Source organism: Numida meleagris, chromosome 18, assembly GCF_002078875.1.
Source record: "Numida meleagris isolate 19003 breed g44 Domestic line chromosome 18, NumMel1.0, whole genome shotgun sequence".
Lineage (NCBI taxonomy): Eukaryota > Metazoa > Chordata > Aves > Galliformes > Numididae > Numida > Numida meleagris.
Window position 1 is genome coordinate 2306743 of NC_034426.1, and position 27158 is coordinate 2333900.

The window sequence follows — 27158 nt, forward strand, 5'->3', positions numbered from 1 at the left end:
TGCTCCTGCACCTCCGCAGATTCATCACATCCTTTGGTAAGTCTGCTGACACCTATTTCCACACCAGCATCATGGATTGAATTCAGAGCGGCACTTTCTGACCCAGCTTTGTTAGAAGGCCTGCTGTGAAGTTGAAAAGCATTGCAGGAATACTAGCGAGGCTTGAAAGGAATTCGTTTTTCCAGGCCATCCGAATTTTCAGCATCGTTCTTTTTTTTAACCTTTTCCCAAAACACAAAAAAATAGTACATACAAACCCTTTCCAAGTCTGGATTCCATTAATAACTGTATTGCCCATTTTGGAGAACCTGTTTCAGCCCCTGGTTTTGAGTTACATAATTTAAATTATTTTCCAAGGTTTCATATTGGTACTTTCAGGAAATAAAACAGTTTGTAAAAATCACTTGCCAGACGATAGTGACTGTTTCCTTACAAATTAATGCATTCTTGCAGCTACCAAAAAAAAAGAACACTTTCAGAATAATAAATGGGAGGACACTTTTAGACAGGATTCTGTCCTTTAGAAATAATGGCATATGACAAAAACTGGAAATGTAAGGACATTTTAAGTGTGAAAAAATGATTTATGGTTTAAAACGGGATAAGCACAGCTTCGAGCACTTTCTCAAGTGATGGGCTGAAAGCACAGCCTGGCTTCAGGCTGGACTCCTGCTCAGGGGAAGCTGCAGGGCCTCTGCTGATGGAGGCACTGCACTGGGGCCGAGCTCAGCTGCATGCAGCTTCTAGCTGGACCTCATGTACCCTATAACGTTCTGCATCTCCAACAGAGGGATAATGACGTGTTCATCTCCACTTTATCTTCCATATTGAAACTAGGCCCTTAGGCTGAGATCCTTGGTTTCTACGGGACAAGGTACTCAATATACAAAGTTACACACATTAAATTTGCGGGTAAGCCTGACAGGTACTACTGGAGGCTGAATGCATGTAAAACTCTGAATGAAGCTTGAAGGATGAGGGTTTTAACCTCAGCAGTTTTGCTGAAAAAGGGTATACCCAGTGAGATCTTAAGCTGCTACTGCAACAGATGAATCAGAGCAGAAGGCCTGGAGGGAAGAAGCTATCAATGGCTTTTGGTGACATGCATTCACTGGGGGAAGGGCTGAGCCTGGTGGTAAGAGTGTAATAAAGCTGGGAAGGTTCAGAGAAGTCAAACAGAGCATTTCACAACCACACAGGAGATCTTCCCCCTTCTGTCTCTCCTGATAATGTTGCAAGGATCTGGAGGTCAAAGCCAGAGTGGAGGACATTGCCAAAATTGACATAACAGGCAGGTGAACCCCTACGGGATGCTGCAGCAGTGGTGGAGGGTAACACAAACGGTGTGTTAGGAGCATTCACAAAACAAATGGATTCTCTTGCTGCTTTGCTACTGGAAGGAAACACTTTTTTCAGTTAGCTACAGTTCATTAACTGCTACCATTCAGTGGTTCTTATTTTAATTTTTTTTTTAATCATATTCAGACAGGTTTTTTCTTTTTTCAGCATTCAGCCAGAGTGTAAGTTTTAGCCTAGCTAATGAAACACATAACTAATTTACATTAATGACTATGATAGGACATCTCTAAAAATTCAAGCCATCCAATCAGTCAGACTGAACACTTTAGTCTCATCTCTTAGAAGAGAAATGCTGCCTCATGCAATGGTAAAGCTAATGGCCCACTCTTTCAGGTTTTCTTTAAAAAGTTTTGAAACACCTTAATTAAAACCCAGAAATGCCTAGTTTGGGAAGAGGAACAACGGGGACACCTAATGAACATACATAAGTTCTGCAAAGCCATATAAATGGATGCTCTGCTGTGGTCTGAGATTGGAAAGGCAATTTCCAGTCTGACCTCAGGTCCTGTGAGAGCTTCCAGTAATGAAGAGCTAAAAATCCACATCTGGAAATCTCAGCAGCTGGTTCTTCAGGCCCCACATGTTTCCAAGTCTGGGGTCTGTGGAACTTGAAGCCAGTAGGCTGAAATGAAGACAACTTTGCCAAAACACTGAGTCTTTCTATAATTTAGATCATAATTCAGTCTTTTATCACAAAGGTATTATCTGTGCAATGTATGTTCTCATGGGACCTCAACAGATCTCTTCATTTCTACTTGTGTCAGGTTTCTGTCTTTGGATTTGAAGTATGTGCAAGAAAAATTAGCTGCATTTCCAGAAGACGACGACTCCAGAGTGGAATAAAATGCCCACATATTTGAGGATCAAATGAATTAGTGCTGATGTTTGCTCTTGTACCACACTAAGTATGAGGTATGGCCCTACGCAGAGCAGAATGATGGATGGAAGCATTCTGTGATAGCGATTACCTCACTGGAAAGGGGCAGAAATCACAGTTATTCCCATTGATTTCTTTCTTTTTCACTTGAAGGGGCAAAAAGCTCTGAACTTAGATCAGAGATGCCATGAGTCAGATGTAATAAATCGGAGCCACCTAGAAACGAAACAGAAGCAAAAAGTAATAGCTTTTTTGTCTTTACTATCTCATGATGCTTCTTCATGGACAGAGGATTATGCAGCATCTTTAACTTCAGATTAGGATAAAGTGGAGAATGTTGTACTTCCAGTTCTCCTGATTCAGAAGGGCTCATATTAATGAAGTAAAACTCAGAACAATCTGGGAAACACAAGGCAAACTTGGTGCTCTTCCGTTATTCATCATCAGAAGGCTATGGTTACACAACGGCATTAAAGCCAAAACAAACAAAACTGATCACATATTGGGGAAAAATACATGGAAAGACCAAAACACAAAGAGATTCCTATTTGAGTTATATGGCACAAGCCTGACATTAGCACAGTTCCATTTTCTATGATTGAAGCAGTCTGTCTCTCAAAGGGCAACAGTAGTAACTACTGACAGACAAAATCTGTCCATTGAAACATTCCTACCAGCGTATCAGAGCTTGGCACCCAGCACAACTTCATGGCGAGGGATCACATTGCAGGGTGGAGTGTTCTGCTGCATGCTGGCACATCTACGGTAAAGAAAAACATTCAGAGTGCATAAAGTCCACATTTATTTCAGGGGAGAAGGGGGATAGTTTATTTAGAGCCACAAATACTTACAGAAAAATTCCTGTTTGTTTATATATGAATAGAGGAAGTGATCTGTGGAAAGGTGGAGCCTATGGCAGAGCAATTGTTTTGATTTGATTATTCCTATAACAACTACCCCAAACTGGTTTCCAGCTAATTTCATTGCAACTAAGCATCTGGGATTTTATTGCCATCATTTTTAATTGTCAAACTCTTTTTTTTAACCCACTGAAGCTTCTCCTTTGCCTCCTGATCTCCCAGAGCATTGTAAATGTGGGACAATACAACATAAACCACAAAAGAGGCTATTACTTAAATAAACGGATGGGGTCGTTTTCATTTATTTGATGGCTGCCATCCTCCACCCTTTGCTTTCCTTTGCTGTCTTTTTTGATTGTCTTGTTTTGAAGCCAGGCAATTTGTCCCACACATACTGCTGTTCACAGGCTAATTAGAATTTTAGAAGTAATTTAAACACCCTTTGCAGTGTGATGTTAATTCCCTCCAGATTGCTGGGAACATTAGCTTCAGTGTTTGTTTATTTTAAGTGACTCTAAAATATCAAACACATTAGAAGTTACACCAGCTTTGGGATAATTCACCTTTAACGATAAGTTCATTACAAAAGTAAGCATTCTATTTAAGTAGCAGGTCCCTGTGCTCATGGAGAAGCCTCACCTCAAAGGCCTCATGGCTGAACCATGCAGCAATAGATCTTGGCGCAGCAGAGGCCAAGCTGGGGACGCATCTCCTGGCCATGATACTTGCAGTAAGGCTGGCCCCAAACATCACAGCTTGGCCAGCCAGGCTGTAAGGCAGCAACCAGGACAGTGGAGGTATGTGAAGGCACAGGAGACATTGGGCCAGATTCGAGAGGAACATGCTCTGAACACATTTACATTGATACTTTGAAGTGAAAATTGCTCTGTGCAAACTGTGCAGACAGAATTCATTGCATGAGAAAGAATTATGATATAGCAGGAAATAGGATCAGGAATTTGAGGGGAAAAAAAATGGGGGAAAAATTAGCAGCAGCTCACAGAAAAGAATTAATACTATATTTTATTCAGTCTGCAAAGCCATTTCATTTAGCTTTTTCTATCTCTCTCTGCAAAGATAAACAATTCCATGAAAAAAAAAACATAGTGCATCATCGTGCACTTTACAAACATCTTATTTGTGCAAACAAAAAGCTAGTGTCAGTGGAGATCTGACATTCCACGGTGAGCATGATTATAAGCAATTAAAACTGAACTAAGCTTGTCAGGTAAGTACTTGAGGGAGACACTCGTAGCACCAACCACCACTTCTATATGCCATCTGAAGTCAGTTGGGAACATGAGTCGCCATGCCTGGGTCAGTGCAGCTGAGTATCCCCTCCTCAGCAGGGTGAGCAGGCACCTAGAGAAGGGCAAGTGCTGTGCAGGAACACATGGTGCTTCTCAGTCACCAAGCATTTTCAGCTCATGGAACTTCTTGAGGCTAACATCATTTGTCCACCTAGTAACACTTAACAGACATCTCCTCCAAACACTGTGTCCTCCAAACTCTCTGGAACCCACATCCTCCTTCTGCAGATACAACAGCCTTTGGCAATGAGAGTCAGATATATTAACACCTCTGTATGCCTTCAACATAGCTGCTACCCCTTTCGTACCTCCAGGGTTTTGTACTATAAAGACAGCAAACAAATGATCCCTCTTCACCCGCTCTGAACCACTCATGATTTTGTAGTCATCCTTCTCTGAACCTCCTCCCTGTCTAATACAATGGACACAAACAGCAGAAAACACCCCAGCAGTAGGATGTGGATCAACCATGGATTTACACAGCTGCATAGCGTTGCTTTCTGTCTGTTCATTCCTCAATGACAATTTTTTATTTACCTTTCTGACAGCTATAAACTACAGAGCTGACTTCTTCATGGGATGTACGCGTGCTCTGAACTCCTGTGGCACGCACTGTTTGCACAGCTATAACACTTCAGAAATGAGCGGTCTGGCTTCCTATTGTGGTTACCAGCACACCACTGTAGCTTTATAAAAGCCAAGCACTTTTCTACCAGCATAACCACATCTGTACATGAGGCTGCACCAGCTGAACTGCCTGTTAGTATAAGAGTTTAGAACAGAAACACTTACTTACTGAGGCACAAGCCAGTATGCAGACCAGCCCCAAACCAACATATTTTACTGGCTTGGAGCAGCAGCAGCAGCCAATTGGCACTGCTTCGTAAGAACCAATGAACCCAGCTCTACTGATGTAAAAAACACTCCCTTACTTCTCCATTATTAATTCTTTATGCTTTTGTTTACCCCCAGAAGAGCTTGTGCACAGTGCTCAGCCTGTAACATATCAAAGAATTAATGAATAATTTTTAAACCGTAGCCTGGCTGGAGTCAGTGAGATTGAGTCTGCAGCTGAATCAACTTTCAGCTACAAAACATTGACTGATGCCTTATATAAATCTGGCATTTTCCAAGAGAAAGCACAAGACTCTGCAGAGCACCACAGGCCCAGGTCGCCAGACTCCCAGGGCTGCATTTGACACGCTCAAAAGCCTTTGGGAATGCTTTGTGCTTCTGCAAATCCCATGCTAAAGCTCCAGAGAGCTTGACAGAGTAAAGCCAACAAGAACACACTTAAGAAGCAGAATAAAGGAACATGAGAAACACACAAAAGCCTGTAAAATGCACATTTGTAAGTGTAACTAGCAGATAACGGAAGCGTAACTGAAGACAACAACAACTATAAATAAAAAATCCCTAGACCAGCTGAGATTACAGGTCTAACATATTATTTTCCAGCTACCCAGGCCCCCAGATAATCCTGTAGTATCAGGAATTGCCAACTGACTATTCAGGCCCCCGGGACAGGAGTCAGTGCACAGAGATGCAGAGGGCTGTGCCCTACAGACTAAAACCTATAGGGACCGGTTCTTCCAAACGTGCGGATGGCAGGGCACCATGGTTCGACATATGCAACACGTTCTGAGCTCAGTCATGAGACGCAATTCAAGAGCTTGAGCCTACAATAAATAGATCTCAATACCAACGTGCCAGAATGCAAAATCTCTGTTCCATATTCAGGGCTACACTTTGCCATCCCTCCCTTCCCATAATGAGACGTCCTGTCCTGTGAATGGGGCAGCGCTCTTCATTCTCCTTAAGAACAATCATGCTCAGATCAAGCCAAACACCCCTTAAGTGAGGTGCAATGTCCAGTTTCCCAGATTGAAGCACATGGAAAAGCCAATCGCTGAGCTGCTGTCAGCTGAGAACAAACCCCACCCATGCATCTGAAGGCCTAGAGACAGGCACCTTTCATTCATTTAAGAGTTGTGTAATTGATACTGAAGGGAAGTACACTACCAGTGAAGAAATAGAGGGAGAGGAAGAACACAATGACTAATAAATGCAGAAAATAATATGAAAATTTCTTCTTTACTACACTCAGTTAAAAATACTTTAATTTCTGATCAGTCTAGCTATGTTTATCTGCAAACATAAAATTACATTATATGTCCCTTCTGGTGGATAAAATTGCAAACAGTCAACAGCATGCAAAAATAATCAGGGCAGCAAGTGGAAAAAAGCTCTTTTCTACTACAATTTACACATGGAATCCAGAAAGAGAGACTAATCGCTCCCTGGGACCCTCTGATTAGCTAAATCTGACTTGTAAACAGCTGCAAGATCATGGTATCAAGGAGTGGGTACCTCTGTTTTCTGTCTCACTGGCTGTTTCTGACATGTTTTCCCCTGATTTGAGCTGATTAGGCTTCTCATTTACCGAGTAGGAGATGAGATTGAACAGGGAGGAACAGAGGATGATTAAAAATCTGCTCTTTGCTATTTCTGCAACAACTGTGGACCATTCTTTTCCAAATTAAATCTGGCTGCTGGCAAGCTAACTGGCAAATGCAATCTCATTCCCCAAGTGCCAGAACGCATCAGCAGTACATGTGCCTTTTGTGGTCCATCTGCAGGAAAGATGACATGCCAATTGCTCTGGGGCATCTGGGAAGGATGCAGCAGCACAGAGAAGCACGTCCCTGAGCTTTCCTCCTCCTCCCACCCACATGGGAAAGGTTTGGGAACCTCATGAGGCGGTGCTTTAGAACAGCTTTGGCAACTGACATCTCCAAACACCTGCTTTTGGCAACAGGTCTGCTTACTGAAATATCATTCCTTAAAGGGGAAAAAGATGTACAAAATTAGCCTTCCTTTCTCAATTTAATGAGAAGCCTGTTTTGCATAATTCTCAATAACTTTTGTTTTCCCAAAAACAAGAGAGTCATGGATGGATGCCTCAGGATCAGACAGTGCCAATGAAACCTTTTTTGTTGTTGTTGTTTAAAAACAACTACAAGGTGTCTCAGAGTTCCAGCAGGAGTGCAGGTTTTCTGTCTGCCCACTCCACCTTTTGAGCTAGGGTGGGGTGCAAAAGAAGTGCCCTCATACTCAGGAAAACAAGTTCAAACACAGGTATTTAAAATACACTCTGGATCAGATGAGAAGTAAAACATACCCATAAGAAACGCATATTCTCCACAGGATAATTCTTGGCCCCAGGCCTCCAACAGGAAGGATTTAAGCCAGTTTTATAAGGAAGGAATCTTTTTGCAGTTACCAGCACAGTTTAAAGTGAACTGCCAGAGTTACACGGGGAAGCTAACCAGACACCTGACTCCCTTGTGCTTTGAGTAAGCCAGAGCTGTCAGTCTTCCACTCTTGAGCACTCTCATTTGAGAAAAGCACAAGCTCTTGAGTGCCTCTTGTCCTCTGTGATTGCATCTGCACTCTAGTGCTGCCATCCAATTCGAGTCTGACTAAGCCCTGTGATCACCAAGAGCTTGTTTGCTGTTTTCTCAGCATACGTGCAGTTGATCCATTTCTTTTTTTAGCCCTTGTTTGCCTTGCCACAGCTGAAAGCAGATGCACACACATACTGCCTGATGTTATCAATGGAGAAATTATGTCAAACACTGGTACTCTTTATGTTGATTGTGGCGTAAGCCAAAAAGTGCAGCAAGTGGCCTGGCTGCACAGCACTGAATTAAAATGTTGCGCTTCTGAATAAGCTTTCTTGACATTAATATGAATAAAAATGGCAATAAGGCTATATTTTATATTCTGTCATTTCACTCTGCATGACTAGTACTGTAACTTTGTATGCTCCCACTATACTCATACAGATTACACTTACAAATTGCCCCTCTGAATAAAGAGCACTGTGCAGGGATGACAAGTATTGATTTTCAATCTCCTTCCAAAATGACTCTATCATTGCAAGTAAGTCAGGCAATTTGCCTCACTTTACACTTCAGGCTATAGGCCTCAGATCACATTGACAGGTCTGATCCTTCAGGAGATGTTTAATTAGAAAAGAAATGAAAGGAATTACTGTAAATCAGCACTCAGTCAGCGGTGCTACAGAATTTGTAAAGCTCCTTTCTCCCCAGCCCCTTCACGTACAAACTGCCTCATTTATTCTCTTACCCTTAGCAGGAAGTGTGAGAAGGTTGTTTCAAGTAATTAGAATTGCTGTCTTTTCTCAGGGAAGTAACTTGGCAAGGTATGGTCAGCATTTTCCTCGTCACCGATAGGTCCCCCGCTATGGCTGTGCTCTGAAGAAGGGGCACACGTGCACTGCGAGGTTGACAGCGGCTCTCCTTCCCCATGAGCATGAGCCATGGGCCTGTTGCTCTCAGAGTTATATTTGAGCGTCCTTATGCCTAATGTGCAGAAAAAATACACCTTACCAGAGAAGAGTTTTAACACTGCTGAGCACTGCATGCCTTGAGAGAAAGGCCAGGCTCCTCACGCAGCCTCACGCAGTGGCTGAGGAAGCCATTGGTTCGAGCCATTTTCTCCTCAGCAAGCAGCAGTTTTGAAATGTTAGAAAACAGAAATGTTAGGAAACATTTCTTCTCAAAAAGAGTGGCGATGCAGTGGCACAGGCTGCCCAGAGAGGTGGTGGTGTAACCATCCCTGGAGGTGTTCAAGAACCGTGGAGATGTGGCACTGAAGGACACAGTTACCAGACATGGTGGGGATGGGCTTGGGTTGGACTGAATGCTTTTAGTGTTCTTTCCCAACAAATATGATTCTGTGACTCTATAATTTCTTTTCCTGTCACAAACCAACCAGCTTATTTGCTCTCCCAGCCCCATCACACCCCACAGTGTTCCCAGGTTCCCCCAAACCCTTAATTTCACCCCAGCTTCCCTCACAAAGCATATTAAAGAACACAGTTGAGAGAAAACTCAGCTGCACACAACGACACGCAGCTGATGAACCCTCACCGTTCTGCCACGATCTTAGTCAATGGCCTAAATATGGTGGTAAGACCCCACTGAGGGGAATGCCTCACTGCAGGAGGAAGGCTTTCACCTCCCTCCAGAAGGTAACGAGGCCTTCCTGTGCCCAACAACATGGCAGCAAGCTGCCTGCCTGCCCTGAGGAGAGACGGTCCTCCCTGAGGCAGGTCAGGCCCTCCTGTTGCGCTGTGATCAGGCAGCCCTGAGTAGGAAAATCACACACCAAATGGTGGTAGCCAGGCAGCTTGAGTACAAAGATACCTCTAAGCACAGTGAAATGTGCCATGCAGTTATCTCAATAGAAGGCCCCATGTCAGAAATGCTGGATGTGTGCTAAGTTTGCTGTGGCACGTTTTGTAGCAAGTCAGTTTGCAATTGTGTGGATGACGTATCAACCTCTCCAACCGAAAGAGCCACAGGAATAACCTCTGTGCCTCCTCAGTACTTGTTAAAAAGAAGTATCTCTAGCCTAAAGAGAAGGATGGAATACTGTGACTATGAAGCAGCTTTAAAAAATTACCTGCTGCTGGAATGTGGTAGGGAGCAAAAACCCTCCTACGTTTTTTTTTAAAACTTGTTACAAATGGTGAGTGCGCTCATCCATCACCTCATATAGATTACTTATTTCTTCAACGTGAGAAATAAAACCACTTGTTCACTGTAGCAGTAATACACAGAGAACTACTTCTGGAGCTCACAGCTGTACCCCAGCTACTGCTCACTGTGGGAGTGACAAAAAATCACCAAAAAAAGCCAGCCAACAGGTTCAGCTGCCAGTGGTCTGTAGTAGGCTGCACAGAACAGAAGAAAAAGTAATTGAAGGGCAGTTTTGTGCCCGTGGTTTTCAGCCTCACTGGTGCAAGTTCCTCTGCCTTCGTGGGGTGCAGGAGGCAGTGGAGGACCAATGGCCTCTCCACAAGCAGTGTTAGAATCATACAATCATTAAGGTTGGAAAAGACCACTGAGATCATCTAGTCCAACCACCAGTCACCACCATGGCAAACAAACTATGTCCCACAACACCAGTTCTAGACACTGTTCTGCAACATGGAGGATAAGCATGCTTCTCTTTGAATCAAGGACAGCAAAACCCCACGGAACGCTTCAGATTAATTTCTATTTTTGCTGTAAAAAGTCAGAAGAGGGTCTTTTTATTTTTATAAATTTGTAGAAGATTTGAAACATCTGGAATCTTCAGTATTTCTTTGAACACGGTGTTCAAGCTCAGTCAGGCCTGTGACCTTTAACTAGAGCTTTGCTATTAATTGGGGTGACCGATGTCACCCAGATGACTTGGACTTCTTCCTTTGGTGTTACGAGGAATTCAGGCTGTGGAACAGTCTACTTGCCTTTGACAACCTGGTTTGCCAACTGTCTGTGTGCAAGGGCTCTTAATAAATATCTGGAGTCTCGTTCTAAAATGTGCTACTTCAGCCCTGAGATGCTGGAGTCTGTGGAGGAAATTCTTGGTGGATTTTTTTGTTTGCCTAAATGATTCAGTAGTTTTAGAGAAGAGGAATCACTGTATTAAATAATAATAAAACGAATGCAACACTATGAGCTACTTTAAAAATACTTCACGGTTAGGGCACACTTTTCTACTCAGAACTCATTAGAACAAGAACTAAACACACAGAGTGAACCTTCTGTGCCTTATTACAACCACCATTAATATTGTCAGAAATTTCCAACTGTTTCAACCATTTGTTCTGGCACTGAAAAGGAAATCTTTAATTTCTAGTTGTCTCAGTAAAAACACCAGGTTGTTCTGTGAACAACAGAGCTAATGGAGTTGAGCTTCCTGTGAAGTGGAGCTTTTGTTCCTTTTTCCCTTTTTCTTGGCACGCAGAATAACCACAGCCTCCTCATGTGTCCCTTGTAAGAGCCATGCAGTGCAAGTCGGGCCAGATATTGACATCCAGGCAGACCACAGCCAGGGCCTGCTTGCCTTTACCCTAGCAGAGGTGCTCGTTCAGGCCTCTACTCCAGCTAGAAACTAACTGCCATAGAAGTTATAGGAATGTATTTATCTGTGCATTGCCTGTTCCTTGTTACATTTTTTTGTTGTTGAATAAGCCAGTATGTTTCTGAGTTTATTTTGGAGGAGGGAATTGGGAAGTTATTTTGGAGGTAGGCTGACAAAGGCCTGATTTCTTCAGGAGATTAGGCCGCGGAATTAAAATGGCCCAAGTTTCTACTCATTATCCTGGGAACTTCAATTATATTTTCAGGACATTCTGGACTGGATAATATCTCCTCACTCTCAAACAGCAACTTTACACATGAGGTTTAAAGAATTCAATGCACCAAAGGGAGCCTATAGTGTATCATAACTGAAAGATCAAGCATACATGGGTTTTTTACACCCAGGGTAAGAGGACAGTGTACTTGATCTACATCTCTTCCCTCAGCTGTGAAGGGCTGCTGAGGTAGCTAGTACTCACTGTCTACTTCTAAATGAATGTGAAGTCTCTAGGACTGTTCTCTGCCTTCCACAAGCAGCCATGACTTTGTGATGGACAGTTAGCACCATCCTCAGCTCCAGCTGGCTGGGGATTGTCACACTGCTGCAGAAACTATGGTAGCATCAAACTTGCACCAACTGAGAGGATGGATCTTGCTTCAGCTTCTGCTGATGCGGCTCTTTTGGAAAGGTAGCACCAGCATAAAGATTCCTTTGTAAGTCCTTTTAACTAAAAGCAACTAGTTCTATATGGGTCCCTTTCATAGTCTGTCTGACAGAGAGGCCACACTACCCAGAAAATGTAAACTCGATTCTTCTGTCCAGACATTCCCAAGCACCACTGACTGACAATACTTTGAAGTTTCTGAGAACATACAATTTTAATAAATTAAAATTTAAAAAATTAATTAAAAAATTAAAAAAAAAATCACAGCTTCTTTCCACACAGATGAGACCTGAGTGGTCTTGCTAGATGTCCTTCCTCACCTGCACTCCCTTCTCCTCTGGGCTGCTGCCACAGGGTGTTCTCCTCTCAGCCCACTGGCAAGCACCAACAGAGATCTCCTGTTCTGCTCTCAGTTCTTTCCAACGTAACAAGAATATGCAAGCAACAAAAGAATAATAAAATCTTGGCACCTCCTTGGGATTGTTTTTCAACAGCTCTCTGCTGTTATGTGCAGGCTGTGACTATAGAACCATTTTGCACTTACAAATATTTTCTGCTAGAAAACAGAATCCTTTAGCCAGTCACTTATTTCCAAGCATTCTGTAATTTTTTAGGTTTTTTTTTAATTAAAGAAGAAAAGAAATCCATCTAAATTTGCCAGAGTACAAGGCTGAATTTCCAGTGCATAAGTTATTTATATGCACTACAAAAGAGATTAGAATCATGCTTAATATAAATCGCTTTTTCCTTTTAAAGCTCTTATGGTGTAGGTACAAGCTGTACTTTACAAATCGGGAAATTGAGAACACGGGTAAAGTAAATTATGGGAGACCATGCAAAATTAGCAACGATACTGATATCGCTAAGTATGCTGTTGCTGTTATCTCAGGAAGGAGGGGGAAATAGAAAGCGTATAATCATTTCAAAAGCTTCAGATCACTGAAGAAGGAAAATGCTTTCAGATTGCCTGTCAGGAATGACTGTTGGAGGGCATTGCTGCAACCCCTTTGTTGTCCTGCAGTTCTTAAATTCCATTACTCATGCTGCTATTTTGGTCAGCTGTTCCCCAAATGCAGGCCCTGCCCCTCAATCCACCTTGGTGGATTGCTAAGGTATGGGTTGCTGTGGAGTTCTGTCTGCTCATGGGCCTCCTGACTGCGCAGGGCAGCTTTCTGGGCTGAGCTGTTTAGAGCAAGGACAGCCTGTTCTATTTCCCTGCACAGCACTGGACACACTCCTGCCCTCACCAGCCAGCACCTGGTCTCTCTCTGAAGGAAACCTTTTCATTAAACCAAGCTCAGCATGCTCTGTTCTGTTTCTCAAACATTGTGTGTGAGAAGAAGGGAGGTAAGTGACACAGGCTATCTATTGAACCAGTCCAAAACAGTGCACTTCAGAATTAAGTACTGAAAATGGTAACTTAATCAAAAGGATTAATTAGGTCTTTGTAACTCTGTTCTTACTGAGTAAGGCAGATGATGTGAGGAGAAAGAGGCAGTTATTTGGATGATGGAAGAATAGCTGGTTACTAGTTCCTCACCATCTGATCAGAATATATGCTGACCTTGACTTGCACCAGTTCCCTTCTCTCTGGAAGCAAGTTGTTCTGCTTATTAGTTTTACAAGTTTCTCATTAGTTTCTCAAGACACACTAGCTCCCTCCCACTCCTCCAATATGTCTAAAGTGGAGAAGAAGAGTTTCCTGAGGGGTACTCTTCCATCACAGGTTGTCCTGGAAATCCCTTATTCCTTCGGTAGTGCGCTGCTCTTCTTCCTTCTCCCACACTCCTACTTAGCTCAGCCTGTATATTTGGGATTCTCCCTCCTGCCTTGAGAAGAGGCTTGCAGCCATCCAGCTGTACTTGAGCTTGTGTGGTCTGAAGCAATCATTTTATTTAAGCTGTCATTTAAAAATAAAATCCTCTCTCCACAATAATTATAGTGTTGCATTGGGAAATACTGGATGTCTGCATATTGCATACATAGACTGCATGTACTCTCTGCACAGAGATAGCTGCACCATCTGCTCTCCTGCTCCCTGTTCTTACTCCTGCAGACATTAGATAAACATGTTGAGAGAGCAGCAGGCTGTTTTCAATCATGACATATCTGAGCTGTGTTTAAAGTCAAAAGCTTTTATTTACAGCTCAGTGAAGAGAGAGGACTCATAATCAAGGGCAATAAACTAGATCCATAGCAGTTTAATGGTTCAAAGGGATAGGAGCTGTCTATCTCAGTCCTGACACTTCTTTAAAATGGAGAGGGCTTCAAAATAAGAGGAGTTACAACGGTTCCTGGTTACTATCCTATGGTATTCAGTGCTGTGGTTTGAGTTTGGAGGCACAGCAATGGGGCAAGTATGCACTGCTTCTCACAGAGATGTCCAAAAGAAAATTCAGTGCTGAAGCAGCATGAGATGTTGGCAGCAATACTTAAGAGAGGACACCCCTCTCTGCTATACATTGCTATGGTTGCTGTTAGTAGAAAAATGGATGTTGCATCTTCCCCCATGCCTGGAAACGAAGGAAAGCAATGAGAGGGAAGGAGTCGGTAGGACAGTTCCTTAAGGGCCAAGAAGTATCTCTCATTTCCCACTGCAGGAACACACAGAATTCAGTATCCATATTTGAATGTGAAGCCAGCCTTCACCAGCTGTTTCATCAATCAAATACTGACTCAGAGTATTTTCAGCAATATTGAGTAGCATCTCTAAAGTAATTATCTAAATTCTGTTTGAATCTGGACACTTAACTGAGCCTTTGCAGTGTGAAGGCATAACAGTGCTCCGGTAACTCTTCTCTGCTGAATCTGAGGTTGGAGCTAACGCGAAGTCTTAAATGTGATGGATTGGTTGTTTTGCCTTTGCAGAAGTTGTAATGGCTCTGAGATTCAGTCTGCTGTTTTAGGGCTAGCACTTATACAAAGGTAATTGAGTGGTCAAACTGATCCAGGATAAGACTCCTGTAGCATGAGCTGTAAAAAAAACCCAGAGCCAGGTTTTTCAAGCTGAGGTTGTCTGGCAATGTGCGTGCATTTTTCTCTCCTCATTCCATCAGCATTTCTAATTTTACTTGTTTTCTCTCTGATCCTTGGAATTCAATTGTACTGATTTCCTGAGCATTAAACATACATGAATGTTCCCCTAGTCTGCTTAATGGCCCTAGCAAAAAGTGTTTCAACTCATTGGCAATGCAATTGGAACAATCACTGAACACAATCTACTCTTTCAGGATTGGATGTTGGAAACAGCTATTTTTTCTTTTTTTTTTTTTAACAGTTACTGAGCGTGCAAAGTTATGATATCAGAAATGGCTCCTAAGAAGTGATAAATGGGCTTCAAAATGCAGCATAATGATCATTACAAGATGGGGTTGCATTTTGTTCTTGAGCTGCTATGCACATTTTATTGAGATGGGAGTAAAGATCCTAGAGAGTGAGGCTTCAGTAACCAACCTGAACTCAATTTGGGCTTTGGCAACGAGGCATTGCATGAACCTGAAGTCCCATATTTCTAGAAACCATGCTAAGAAAAGATGATAGGGCTGAGATGCAGTGGTGAAAAGTGTTTAAGAAAAGATAAAGGTGTGAAAATAGCTTATCTCCAAGCATCTCATGCACCCTAGCAGTTCCTGCTGTTTAGTAGCTGTTACATTGCAAAACCTCTGGAGTATGAATTCAAGTTCACATTGGTCTGACAATCACATTTGGAACTCTCATTCAGTACTTGCTGACTGAAGAAGCACCAGACACCACATACACTTGCCTGCCAGATAGTAACAAAATGGCTCCAGCAGCTGAGTCACAACCTAAAGCACCAGAATGCTGGTTCTTTAAACTGGACCTATTATTCAGGCAAACTGTGTAGTTTCTTCAGCCTGCTTCAGAAGCGTATCTAACAGTCCTGTGAAGCTGCTCCCAGTGGCTCTGGCTGTAAGAAGTTTCTATTCCCTCAAGCTCCATCCAGTGAATCTTCCTACTACTAGTGGGTTCTCTGCAATCCCAAAGCGCCTTATCTGATTATTAAATCAGGCAGGGGGAGGCCATAGAAAGCCTCTGGTTGCAATTTCAGAACAGCACAGATATTTTTTCTTCTTAAGTGCAGTGCCATAGCTCCATTATATGGTGCTTCACTGCATGCCCAGACCAGGCAGCATCAGCAGAAAGGTCCTGCAATGCTGCACCTTGTGGATACTGGCTCCTGCTCTGGCTTCACTTGTGGCCAGTATGCAGAAAGGAATAAGGGAAAAAAACTTTCCCCTCATTCATCAGCATACCAGCAACTCCTGTTCCTGGTGTGAAGGCTTGAGTCGCTCCTAAAATCATGCTCAGCCAATGCAGAGAGAGCTGTGAAGCAGAGGGAGCTGTGGGTTAGATGGCACATGTGTGACATGCACTATGCCCCCCAGAGTTAAAGCCTTGATTGTCCATATTAGTCCTCTGAGAGAGGAGAATTCATCTTCGCCTGCAGAGGAAGAAGTGTAATGCCCTGTGTCCAATTTTCTTTTCATTGCTGTTTTTATTATGGAAACAAAATGTTCACTGATTCTAAAATGAAAATGGGGAAAGCTAATTTTTGTAGTTCTTGCTAATAAAATCCTTAATGTGCTCTTCTCCCATTATCATAAAGATTGTTATGGTTTACTTTATCTCTAGAATCTTATTATTTTCCCCCAGAATACATGGGCATTCCTTATCTTCAAAACTATTTCCATCTATAGAGATACTCCTTCATCTTATCTCCATTCTCATAGTTTGTATGAACATGTCTTTGTTATCCTACTCCTATTTCCAAAGGAATGAGTGGATATTGATGACAAAGGCTTTAGGGTGTTAAAGAAGATGGGCAGCACAACTATGGAAGCACTGCCTATGAGTCTGAACAAGACATTCCGGGTCAACAAGTAACCAGAACTCTGATAGGTAACAAAAGGCAATACAAAATCTTAAAAATGGATATTTCCAGTAGTACTGGTAAGTGCCAGCTTCATTTGCTAGATTTTATATACTGCAGACAGTACACTGAGCTGAGACCCTATTCATGCTGCTAAAACACAGGTCAAATGTCTGCGACAGATGTAGTAGGTTTTGGGCACAGCTGAAGTATAAACTTGCTGTACCAGAACCTGCCTTAAGACGCTGCCTCAAACCTGGCCATACCTTAAAAATGGGTTTCAGTGAAGGTTAAAGGTCTGTCCTCCATTCATTAAATGCTCTTCTTTCTGGAAATGTTTTGTACTTTATAAGGACCTAAGCAAAACTAAACTGATGCAGTTGCAAAAGATTTGTTGGGAAAACACCTCTTAGCTGGTTTACACTGACTAGTTTGCACAAACCAGGGCACTGACACTCAGTAGGAGTGGCACAGCCACTGACAGTAGGAGAGCACAGCCTCTTTACAGTGATTCTGTTTGACTGTGCCTATGTAGCAATTTTTCTAAAGGAGAGAATCAGAACTATCAAGGAATTCTGTGAATTTAGTGACTTAGAAAAATCTTAAAACTTTTTCCCTCCTTTCCAGGGATGGAAGCAAGAGTCTAGTACTAAGCATGCCATAAAGAAAGACTGAAATGCCTCTGAGCTGTTCACCTCTCCACCCGAATTCACCTTTTGTTTCCTTATGACATCCATCCAAATGAGTTGCCTCTCCTGGAATAACCTGCGAGCTGGCAGCTAGGAGGGAGACAGAAGTGTGATGGATGGCCCAGGCAGCCGCAGTGACTCCAGTGCTGGCTCATAACAAGGCAGCTGGAATCATCTCCAAAATGTCCCCTCCATCTCCTTCGAGAGCCGTATGAAATACGGTGTGAATCAGGCCAGCGATGCTGATGGCACATGCTGACAGCAGGCTCTCTGGTTCAGACCCTCACCCCTCACCCACGTACTGCCTGTGGCTTTCCTTCACCCCCCTCTCTGTTGAAGACAAACTGTTATAACCACCACTGAGGTGAGAAGGAGAGAACAGGGCAGCCTGTGAGTCAGAGGGCTGGATCACTGGCAGAAGGAACAACACGCAGCCTCTGTCCAGTTCGTGTACAGCTGGCCTCTGTGCTTCACCACAGCACCCTCAGCTGCTTTGATGCCATCAGTAAAACCTGCAGGTAGCCCTGGCTGGCAGCAAAGCATTTTGAGGCCTTCATCGCTATTCCTTTTCCCCACACCATTGAACTCAGACCACCACTGAACTTGCCAGCTGCTGCAGAACATAAGCTGTAAGATTCCTGGAGATAGAAGCTTTTCTTTTTTTTTTTTCCCCTCCCCATTATAGCAGTTTCTGACTTAATGTCCACACACTGCTAGTACAAAAAAAAAGACAACAGAAGGATAAAAGCTAATTATAGCTGTTGGCATAAAATGGTCAAGGCTCTCTCCACGCCAGCAATGGTTTGCTTGATATATGACTAATGGCGGTTAGTGGGGGCACAGCCAAAGCTTGTACAACCCTTAATAAATAATAATGAAGTTTAAAAAGATATTTGCTCCTTGAGTTGATATTTTTAACAGACCATGAGAAAAGTTGCTGTTCTCATGGTAACACAGAAGCTGTAATTTCATCTCTAATTGGAGAATGCTTGTATAACATGTGCAGATAGCTTTCTGATGTGAACTTTTTTCTCTCTTCTTCAAGTCCTTTTAATGAAGTGATATTATTGTGCAGTTTGGACAAACAATTCAAAATGGACCCATTAGCACTAAATACACCATTAAAAGTGTAGTCAGAATTCTTTGGAACTAAACTGGCATTGCTGCTTGGAACTACTGTTTTCTGTACCAAAAGGTGCCTTATGCTGATGTATGTGAGTGTCTCTTAGGGCTCTTCAGGCAATTCTGAACAAATTCGTAGAGTTATATTCATTATATAAGAAAGAAATGCATCCACTGGTCCTTGTGTCTGCACTACAGACGAGCCTTCAGCATGGTCACTACTTGAATAGCAACCTCAAGAACAAAGACTCTGAGTTCAGAACATCCCAAGGATTTGGACAACCAATTTTCTTCCATTGTGGGTTTTACCCAAGTATACAAAGACATCAAGAGTCTCATCCTTTCCATTGTAAGGCTGAGAAAATACAAATCAGCCACCTAAATATGTGCAGCAGGTGTAAAACTGAAGATGAGCATCTCTTGGAAAACCAGCAAGAATTAGGCCTGTGATTCTTGGGCACCTTTGAAAGTATCATCCATGGTCCTTTTCAGTTTATTACTATGGCTTAGTGATAGAAACCAAATGACAGCATACATAACGAAAGCACTTCTGCTAGTTTTACCAAACCACCTCCATTGACTACTAACCTTAAGCCATCTCCAATGCACATTTTTCCTATTAGAGCTCTATATTTAGGTTTATTATTCTGTATCTGTTAAAGAATGTTTAATTGCCTGATACTGGGACAGTTCCAAAGCAGTTTTAGAGTTCTCAGAAATACGGATTAGTTGTTTACTTACAGAAAAACAGAATGTGACCTTGCACTGAATGGGTGTCTATGGGGAACTGAACTGGGATGTTGATGCCCTGGGGAAGGGGTGGATGGGTGGGAGGGTGGTGAGCCACTTACTGGAGGGAGCTGGAGCTGAGAGGGAAGAGGGTGAAACTGCCATCTTCAGCTTCTTGTTTTTGTCTTTCAGCGTAGACAGATTGACGTGAGATGAGACACACGCATTTCACAGTTAGCTTTTCAAAGGCTGTGTAACTTCAGAATCATTAACCTAGCTGAGATCTTTGCATTCTTATCTGCTTTGTTGGATATTTTCATAGCAGCCATTGGCAGTGGCTTGCACATCCTTAAAGCTGCAAAGCTAGCATTTTAATTTATCCTAATTCAGAACCTAATTGTCTTGCACTGTTGGCTAATTAAATGTTCAAAGAAGTGATAAATTAGGCAGGTTGATCATTACAACACAAGTAATTAGTCAGTCCAACTGAATATGAGCCATGAGATCCACATTCCCTGAGATGACAGGTACTTGTGGGATGTGCAAGAAAGCAAAACTTGTACTGAGGTTCAGAGGGGAAGAAGCTTCCCTGAATATTTCATGTGAAGAGTCCAAATCTCATATTACTTTGAGGACTTTCAGGGCATTTATTTCATGCATAAATAATTCCTTTTCTGGTGAGTTAAGAACGAAGTTCTGAGACAGTATCTTGAGATGCCAAGATCTGCAGCTGCCTTCCTATAGGTTCTGACATTTTTCTGTGTTAGGCCCCTTTGTGAAGACAGGTATGAATGGGGTTTAAAAACAAGAAACCCACAACCCTCTCAGTGTTCAATAAACACCTAAATAGTTATAATATTCCCTGCTAGGGGATGCACAGGTGCAGCACTGAGCTGCACCAGAGGAAGCTCAGACTGGGCGTGATAAAAAATGTCTTTACCATGAGAGTGGTCAAATGCTGGCACAGGCTTCCTAGAGAGGCAGCTGATGCCCCACAGCTGTCAGTGTTCAAGAGACATTTGGGTAATGCCATTAGTACTGTGCTTTAATTTTGGTTAGCCCTGAAGTGATCAGGCAATCAGACACGGTCTTTAAGTCCCTTCCAACTGAACCATTCTATATTCTTTTTAAAACCAAGACCAAGTTCAGCAACTGTTTGCACCTTCTCCCCAGCTTCCAGCACATGCAGCTGTCTCGCTTTATTTGCAATCATATCACTCACAGTTTAGTTCACGAGTAAGGTTTTGTTCCCTCTTCCTTCGCAGTTAAGGCAGTGAGATTTGAGGTTTCCAGTCTTCAGTGGTGGAAATGACAAATAATAATTGCTAACAGTGACTCTCAAGGGTAAATCTCCAATGCAGGCTTCCTACAGGCTGTGTTTTTCTCACCTAGCCACAGTGGCTGTGGTGTGGGACCAGCATTTAGATCATTCCCTGTGCTCACACAACAGCTGGGCTACCCTGCCTTCTTCAGCCTGCCTCTTCTAGAGGTGATAATAAGTTTTAAAGGTATTCTGCTTGTCTTCTCCCTGCCACACGGAAATGCCTTGTCACAGCTTTTCAGTTTATCTGCTCTTTCCACGTGTAGGGGGTTTTAACTTCCTTCCTAAACTCAGGGCTCCTGCTTGTTCTGCTGAATCAGCTGCTCTTTCGTATTGCCAATGATACCTTTAAAATTAAAGCTCTTAAGAAGTTATGATTTCTTTTTTTTTTTTTTTTCCCTTCATTGCTCTAATTGGTCTAGCTGGATTATGTTAATTATTTCTGGTCAAAACTGCTTAATTAGCATGTCAGGTCAATTAGTGAGGGCCTTTGGGGCTTAAGATAGTTATTTTATTTTTATTTTTACTTAAAGTGTAGGCAATCCACTGTTACACATTTCACTTCTCAAAATATCCCTAAATTAATGAAAAGTTAACAGACTGGGATATGAGAAAAATGCCTCGTAAGCATCCAGCAATATCTTACACCGGGGATCACTGGAACCTAAAATGCTTCTTTAATGCTTCATCATTGAAATCAGAGTCTTGAAAGCAGAGTTCATGGCCTTGCAGCTGGCTCACAAGGGGAGAAGCATCAGGAGAGCTATACACCCCAGGTCTCAGGGACAAAGATTACAACAGAGGAAGCTACAACCACAAGTATTCTCCCTTCCCGTCCATAAAACACAGGGATAATTATAAGTTCCCATCTGTAAGATCTGTTTGAGAATCTCCTTGTGAAATACTGAACGGCTGCTAGATGTTATGTTTATTTCTTGCAGAAAACTTCTTATAATACCCATTCACAACCAGAGAAGTCTTACATTGGAATAGAGATAGTCAAATAAAAACTGCCCACAGATTTAAGTCTCTTTAAAAATACATATATATTAAATACTTAATTTATTTCTGTGAGCGTAAGGTTTCATCAAAACATCTTTCTCCTTAATTGAGCTAATAACTTTACTCCCATCCTCCTTTGTTCAGTCTGGTGAGCAATTTCCAAGCCTCATCTCCCATCTCATACATCCGCTTTTGATCTGATTATTAGCATTTAATCTACTACAACATTCAGCGTCTGATATTCAAACCCAACCTTATTTAAGGAAGTACTACCTTTTCGTTTGCTGGATGTCACATGTTTTCCTTTGTAAGGTAACAATTTTATCTCGTGTTCTTGAAAGTTATCTGCTTTCCATTTTCATTTCCCTCCTCCCTTTTTTTTTTTTTCCACTGGCATATGACTTCTCATAAGATGATATAAATGGAAACGTAAATGCAGAAGGAAGATTGAGGTGGGCCTAGATTTACATATGAAAAGTACCAAGTGGGCGAACATTGAGGGATTTAATTCAGACATACTCTATTTACGTGCTTCCAAAGAAGCTTATACCTCTAGGTATCTAGTCAGTCCCTCCAGAAGTGCTGGGTACTGACCCATCTTCTGACCTTTCATTACAGTTCTCTGAAATGATTCCTACAGGCCAAGCGTTCATGCCAAGATCTGGATGGGAACTGTGCTACGTGCTGCTATGTACCTGGATTCATCTGTCAGACAGCCTGGACTTCATGCTAATCAGCCTGTGCACCTCATCTGCCAGATACAAGCTATGCAGGTGGATGACCAGCAGCCATGGTAAGCCCCGAACATTCACCCAAGTCAGGTGGGTGTAGCTAAGTAGTGGTTAAGGGAAGACTGCTCCTAGTGATTAATAACTTCATTGTTTTACGCTTCCTCCAGGCAACATGCTCTGAAAATAGCATAAACATCATGCAGGAGGCCTGGGCTGTGCAGCCTCACTCAGCCTAGGGTAAGGGGTTTTGCTCAGGCTTCAAGAACCTTCCCTGCCATATATGAACACAGACCAGCTGGCTACTCAGCCGGTCATCCAAATCAGTCTACCTACATGTACATGCATAAAAACATCTTGAAGATGCTTTTCAAGTTTCTTTCAAATGGTCCTTGCGCTCTGGTTCCACTACAAGCAGTTGTGTCAAAAATAGCAGACATGTTCTGGAAATGAGTGAACCTGTAATCAAAAAGAAAACTACCAGTACAAAGTTCTTACCATGGCAATATCCTGCCACCACACTGGTCTCCTTGTGATCCTGCACTGCAGCTACACACTGGAACAATCTCTTTCCATGTAGAAATACACCCATCAGCCAGAGGGGAGGGCAAATCTGCTCCTGGGAGGAGTGAGAGCACTTCAATGACATTCCCATGTTGTAGGCCTATATTCATTAATCTTAATTAGCAACAGGTAGGAAAATCACCAAGTGATCTTGCAGAGGATGGTTCTGTTCTCAGCTGAAACCATTCAGAGCAATTGTAGTCCTTTCCAGTAGCTAGGGAGAAATAAGAAAGAATTAATTTTCTGGATTCAGAAATAGAATCAGGACTGATGCGTACCTGGAGGCATGGGTCAGCAAGCACCTAGGAGACCCATTAGGAAGTCTATCTAATGACAGAGCTTGGTGTAACCATCTGCTCTGTACAGCACAGAAGGAACAGCTCAAAAAGGAAAAAGCATTAAGCTCCAAAAATTCAAGAATCTGATAGGCATGAGATGGCTTGCCACTTCTGGGTATGTACACACAAACAAAGCTGCATTCAAGCATAAAGAAAATGTTTTTTTTTTTCTCTCCTTTTCAAGAAAACATAATGAGAATGGAGCACTGTGGATTTCGGGGGTTTTATTTTATTTTTGGTAGTTTGCTTTTTTTTCCCTCTGTTTGTATAAAGTTTCAGGCAGAGATTCTCAAACTTTTTATTGAGAAGTCTTCACAAGTGCTCTGTCTTTAACAATGTATCTAAAGACATTTTGATGTGTAAAAACTCATGAAGAGTGGTTAATGTGATAAAAGCAGAAGCTTGAAGCAATGACATCTAAAGAGAGCCTGTCTGAAGATCTTGAAATCAGACAGAATAAAGAGAAGGCTAAAATGACAAACATGTTTGATCTTGTGTACTTAAACAGAGAATCATTTCTGAGCCCTGTCTTATCCTATAAAAGAGCTGATGAATGTCTTGGATTTAGATACATGTAGTTCTATTTGCTACCGAGAAAATTACATACTTGCCCCTTTGCAATTGAACTAATGCTGCATTTTGAGAGTTTGAGTTTACTCATTATAAAACCCAAATCATCCGCTTCATTCCTTCTCCCTACTCTGCCTAAAAAAAACTATTGAAGTGGAAAACAGAACTCAGCTTTCTTGTACGATGAAGGAATTAATTTCCCTATAGAAAGCAACGAGATGCCTCCAAAAATGAAGTAGTGAGATGAGTTTTGAGTCAGGTAGGGAAGAGCAATGAGCAAGAGAAGTGGTAGCTGTTAAGTGCAGATCAAGATTAGAGGACAGCTTGGAAACAAGGAGGTAATGGTGATGATCCAACTGACCTTAAATCTATCAGTGGACTTGTATAGGCACAGATATGCTTAGATCCACAGGCTTTGCTTTAAAAACATCAGCTCCATTCCTACAGAATTAAAGGAAATTTGCTTAACATTTGGTCATTTTTTGAAATAGTTCTTCACTCAAGCCTATAAAACATATAAAGCCTTTCAAATAATTTTTACACAAGAAAAATGTTTTTTCTTATCTGCCTTCAGGAATGCCTAGTAGAACCCTTCCAGCTACAGAAAGCTTTTACTGTACCATGGCCCTGATTCTGCCAAGCATTCAAGTAATTATTACAAGTACAGCAAGGCCTCACTGATGCAACTGGAATTACAGCTACTTCAAAATTCCAAAGTCTCTTAACCTCCAAGATCAGAAAGAAGGGGGTTTGAAACCAAAGAATGGTGCATTAAAAAAAATTCAGCTCTAATTTTTGCCTCTGTTCCTTCATTTTTCAAAGAGGTGCCAATGGAAGCACAGAAGACTGCAGTCTGGCTGCTAATTCGCCTGCCCAATGAGCAACAAAGCTTCTGTTTACTAACACATGCTAATTCACATTACTTATTCTCACTAATCTCAGCGTCACAGCACACATCCTTTCCATGCTCTCTTTCCTCTGCAATGCAGTCTCCTGGTTTTGCAGCCAGCATTACTCTTTCCATTGAAGGTAATCACAACAGTAGACTATGGATAGGCTTAAACTTTCCCTAACCTAACCCACTGTTCAGAAGGTGCAAAGGGAGTTTTCTATTACCTTTTTAATCACCTTACAGACTGAGGAACATAATGAGGAGTCAGTCAAGGAAGACAAGAGACTCACTCTGAAGGCAGCCTTCCACCTTCATGGATGGAGTTGATGAAGAGGAGGTAAAGCTGCGTCCTGGAGGTGGCAGGGCAGCAGAAGAAAGGTCCATGAAGAAAGCAGTAGGAGTCTGTGCAAGGCTGTGAAGGCAGGAACTTTGTGAGGTACCTGCAGAAAAGATGGTGAAGGGTCTAGAGGGCAAGATGTATGAGGAACAGCTGAGGTCCCTTGGTTTGTTCAGCCCAGAGATGCCTCTTAAGTCCTTCGGCTCTGCTGCTCAGCTGACAACTTCTGCAGCTGCCATGCAGGCCAGTTTTTGCTAAAATAACGTCATACCTAAACATACCTAAACTAAATCAGCACATCTATCTGTGTAAGAAATTATCAGCTCCTCCTGATGAATGCTGACCAAAATATCCGCTCAATTTTTGTTCATTTTTTTAATTTCTGTGGCATCTGTTATGTTCTATCAGTACCTGTAGATTTTGGCCTGTCATTATTAAGGTCTGGTTTGGCACCTAGAGAAAGTCATATTGAGTCCAGGCTCATTCGTCACCTTTTTGTCTGCTGACTTTACACTACGAAATGATTTCGAGATCCATTTCCTAGTTCTATAGCAGGGAATATTGGATTTCTTACATACATAACCTGCAGAAAGCTGTAGGAGAAAGCACAGGCTGTGTTGTGCAGCATAATTTGGACCATCTGTAATGAAATATCTTTCCAAGTTATATTTGTGCTGGAGCTCTCTGACATTTCTCAGTGCTGGGGTGTGAGTTATATAACAGTGATTCTCAGCAGACATCAACAGAAGTCTCTCCAGCTTCAACAACACCATAGCTCTTTAAATCATGCCTTGTCCGTGAGCGTGGCAACATGCAATGAAAGTTGTTTGATATACCCACTCTTCCTAGTGTTTGCTTTCTGCTCGTACAGAAAATCATATGTTTTTTCCTTTTGGCCACAAGGCAACAAGTTGTAGTTCTCCTTCATTTCCTTATGATGGTATTTTTCTTAAGTGCGTTAGGAGACACAGCAATCCACTTTTGATCAGTTTATAATTAAATATTCTTCATTTGTTTTTACTTTTTTTTTTTTTTTTTTTTAAGTGTGGAAGCGGGAAGGAAATATCCAATGTTGTCCAAACCCATGGAAAAGTTGCTTAGGAGTTGATACACGGCTGAAGTGGAGACAGTGATCATCAACAGCAGCGTGTGCTTTAAATGGCTGCTCATTTCTTCTGTCTTACTTCTGTGCGCTCAGAAATGCCTCAGAGTGTGACACAGTGGGATTCAGCTTGGGATTGGTGTTATTTTTTTGTCTAAATTCCTGCTGTTTTTTGCTGTATTTAGTGAAGGTGCAGAACAATTCTGTCATCTCTACAGGAATAGGGATTGTATCTGTAATTCATCTCCACACTAAGCCAGTTTTGAAAATAACTCCCTGATGCTGTCCATCCATTGAGGGAAAAATAAGAGACCACGATCCAAGGCTGGGACTCAGCTGCACAAATGTCACTCTAGATGCTCCTCCGGTTGCCACTTCAGATCAGTGCTTCTGCAGGTCTGTTCCACTCCCTCAGGCCCTGACATTGTCCCCAGAGGGCAAAGCTCAGCACAGCCCCTCTGCTCCCTGTGAGGAGCTGGAGGCCACCATGAGGCCTCCCCTCAGCCTGCTCTATTCTGGGCCGAATACACCCAGGGTCCCCAGCTGCTCCTCCCGTGGCTTGCCCTTCAAACCCTTTCCATCTCCCTTGCCCCTTGCCCTGCATAGCACTTTTCCAAGTCCTGTGCTACATCGGTTGGCCTGTTCTAGAATGGAAAGCAATGAAAGTTCAGTTTTCAGGCCTTCAAGTTCACTTTCTGGCTCTGCAACAAGATAATCTGAGACTTTTTTAAGCAAAGTCTTGATTCCGATTCAAGAGACAGACAATGATCCTTCCTATTTAGACAGAAGGCTTAAAGTACATAGAGCAGCAGTTACTGTAAGTAGGTATAGATCCTAACTCAGCAAGACCTCAGTGTTGGCTCA

General features: G+C 42.3%; 1 long non-coding RNA gene across 2 annotated transcripts; it reads right to left on the minus strand.

Moving 5' to 3' along the window:
- On the minus strand, positions 781-23495 carry LOC110407953. 2 transcript variants are annotated; one of them, XR_002444100.1, is made up of 3 exons: positions 22990-23495; positions 2911-2996; positions 781-2452 (listed from the first exon to the last, which is right to left on the minus strand). It is a non-coding gene; the product is annotated as an uncharacterized LOC110407953 (long non-coding RNA). The 2 variants fall into 2 exon arrangements; XR_002444101.1 differs by lacking the exon at positions 22990-23495 and adding an exon at positions 8559-8886.